Here is a 3,158-nt window from a genome sequence, read left to right as displayed (position 1 = left end):
GGGGCTTCCTCAAAGCGCGGTGGCCTGGGTGCCTTTGACTTCTCTCTCTGCCCCACCCGGCCACTGTGGACTCTGGGGGAGCCCTGGACCCCCAGGATATGGAGCACTTGGTGCAAAGCCAGGCCTGCCCCAGGCAGAGTGGGAGGAGGTGGTCAGCCTGGTGAGAGGCCGACGACGCTTTGTCCCTCAGAGACTTGTGAGCAGAGAAGGAGCCGAGTGCCTGGGCGCCAGCTCCAGGACTGTCCTCTCCCTCCTCCTGACCCACTGCTGCTAGAAGTGGGGGGCAGGGGATCCTCTGCTTGTCAAACCCCGGGGACCTCACCCCGCCCACACAGGCACCAGGGGGCACCCCAGCGCCCAGAATTGGCCGCACACAGTAGGCGCTCACTAAATAGGCACCGTGAACTCACGGCGGGCCGGGTCCTGCTCGCACATCCGCTCTCCTGGTCCAGTTGCCTCATCTTCCCAGAACAGGGCCTTATTCAAAAAGTTGGACATGGGGTCAAATGGCACTGTCGCCATGCTGTTGTTGTTAGTTCTTACCCACGGATATTTTCCCATTGAGTTTTACAGAGAGAGGGAGGGAAGGACGGAGGGAGGGAGAGAAGGAAGAGAGGGGGGAAGGGAAAGAGAAAGAGAGGGAAAGGGAAGGAGAGAGAGAGAGAGAGAGAGAGAGAGAGAGAGAGAGAGAGAGACCGACCTGCGCTTGCCTTGACTGGGGCCAGGGATCAAACTTGCAGCCCAGGTACATGCCCTTGACCAGGAATTGAATCTGCCACCCTTTGGTGTGTAAGCCGGTGCTCTAACCACTGAGCCACCGGCCAGGACTCATAGTTTCTTGGACTATTAGCTGCCCCACGGCAGAGGCAGTCACCAGCCGTCTGTGTTTAAGACCATCACAGGAGCCTGTTTCTATCTCTCTCCCTCTTCCTTCCTCTCTGAAATCAATAAAAGTATATTAATAATAATAAAAAGACCATCACAGGGAAGCCCCTGGCCTCCCCATCATGGCCCTGGTGTCCTCCAGGGCACTTGCTCCCTGTCATTTTCAGGGCTTTCTGGGTTGGCCAGCTCAGGTGGGAACTCCCAGACCCCCCCTCAGTTCCCGTAGCCCCCTCCCCCCACCCCCCCATCCCCACCCCCAAGGTCCCTGATGTGTGCAGGTGGGGTGGGGATTTGGGCCCCTCCTGAGGTTGAATGTCTCCTTTTTCCTTTTTTTTTAATGTGGAACGCTTCACGAATTTGCGTGTCATCCTTGCGCAGGGCCGTGCTAATCTTCTCTGTATCGTTCCAATTTTAGTGTATGTGCTGCCGAAGCGAGCATGAGGTTGAACATTTCCTTTAAATTTATTTACTCTTTGAATTTCCTCCTGGGCCCTTGTGAGTTTCCAGGCTGTGGGAGTTGCACACTTTTTTCGCTGGAAACTGGATTCATGTTGTCTCACTGGCAGCTTCTTTCTTGGCATGTTTTTGTTCTTTTCTATTGCCGTGATGTGAAAGATGAATTTTCTGTTTCTTTATGAAAAGAAAATAGGGAGAGAAAATTGCCATGCCGTGTTGTTCTTTTGAAGTGTGTGTGTGTGTGTGTGTGTGTGTGTGTGTGTGTCTTAATCTCCCCTTCTTAAAAGGACACCAGGCATATTGGGTTAGGGCCCACCACTACGACCTCTTCTTATCTGAATTGCCTCTTTAAAGGCCCTGTCTTCAAGGGAGTCACATTCTGAGGTGCTGGGGTGAGTGCTTTGACGTGTGAATGGGATTGGGACGCAGTCCACCCACTCTCCAACCGGGTGCCACCAGCTCACATTTGCCAGCAGGACATCATTGAATTCGCACCCTCCCCCCAGTTTTTTAGTGAGATTGAGTTTATGTTTTGCTTCTGCCTCGGGGAATTCCCTGTGTACCTTGGCCCATTTTTTTTTTTTTTTTCAGTTGAGGTTAAGAGTATTCTTCATATCACTTTGTAGGAATTCTTTGTAAAGCCTGGATTCTTACCTGCATTAAGACGCCCTGCCGGTCCTTATCTCCTCTTTACACCAGAGTGTGGTATCCTTGACGCAGAGGTTTTCCATTCGAATGCGCTCAAATGCTCTCAGCACCAGGGCTTATCTTGTTTAAGAAATCCTCCCCTACACCAAGGTCATGAAAATACTCTCTGATGTTTGCTACTAAATAATTTCAAGTTTTGTTTCTCACATCTTGGCTTCGGTCCACCGGGAATTATTTGAGTGTGTGATGTATGAGAAGAATCTAATCTTGTCTTCCCACCTGGTGTGTCAATGGGTGCACCCACCCCAATCCATGCTCTGCTTCCCCGGTGGGCTGCGGCCAGGACATCCGTCCCCCGGCATCAACACCCACTGCACACCCCAGGCTCCCCCTCTGAAAGGCCCGAGCCCTCAGCACAGTGACGCGGGTGCCTGTAGCGGGGGCTTGTCCTTCTGGCAGGGGCTACGGAGATGGGGACGGTATTAGCTACCTGTGGCTGCCGGAACAGATTGCCACAGACTTGGTGCCTTAAAATAACAGAATTGTATTCTCATAATTCAGGGGCTAGACACCTGGAGTCCAGGTATCGGCAGGACTGGTTCCTTTTGGAGATGCCCAGGAGGACTTCCAACCCCAGCAGGTCCAGGGGTCCCCAAAGGTGTGGACGGAGTCGGCGAAGAAGGAATGACACAGAGACAGCGTTCAGTTGATCAGCAGCCTAGCCAGGATCTCCAGCCAAGTTCTGTTCAGGATCTCCAGCAAAGTTCTGGTCTTTATTGTTTTGTTACATCCGTATTTATACCAGTTGATTCCAATCCTATCAATCTCTATTCCAAAGGTTAGGGCATTTCTTATCTCCATTCCAGGGAGTAAAGATTATGTAGCTCAAGCGTGATTGTTTGTAGTTAAAGTGATTAACTACCCACCTGGCACTTAGTTAAGGAGTTTTATCCCCTCCCTGACTTCAGGGAAAAATCCCTACCTGGGGAAACAACCTTTCTCGGAGAGGTGACCTTGGTTAAAACACACAGCGCTAAGGGGAGCAAACATATTAAGAACAGTATGCTATATACGCCAGGTCCCTTGAAACATATGCTGTGCAGATGTTTCTATCCTGCAGCGACTGTGTCAAGCAGCAAGGATGGACCGGCTTCCGGCATCCCTCTTAG

At 51.6% G+C, this 3,158-nt stretch overlaps 1 non-coding gene across 1 annotated transcript; it reads right to left on the bottom strand.

Moving 5' to 3' along the window:
* Positions 1-1,218: 1,218 nt before the first annotated feature.
* LOC132217745 (U6 spliceosomal RNA) lies at positions 1,219-1,324 on the bottom strand. Its single transcript, XR_009449003.1, has one exon. It is a non-coding gene; the product is annotated as a U6 spliceosomal RNA (small nuclear RNA).
* Positions 1,325-3,158: the final 1,834 nt, after the last annotated feature.

Source organism: Myotis daubentonii, chromosome 15, assembly GCF_963259705.1.
Source record: "Myotis daubentonii chromosome 15, mMyoDau2.1, whole genome shotgun sequence".
Taxonomy (NCBI): domain Eukaryota; kingdom Metazoa; phylum Chordata; class Mammalia; order Chiroptera; family Vespertilionidae; genus Myotis; species Myotis daubentonii.
This window is presented reverse-complemented; position numbering and strand designations above follow the sequence as displayed.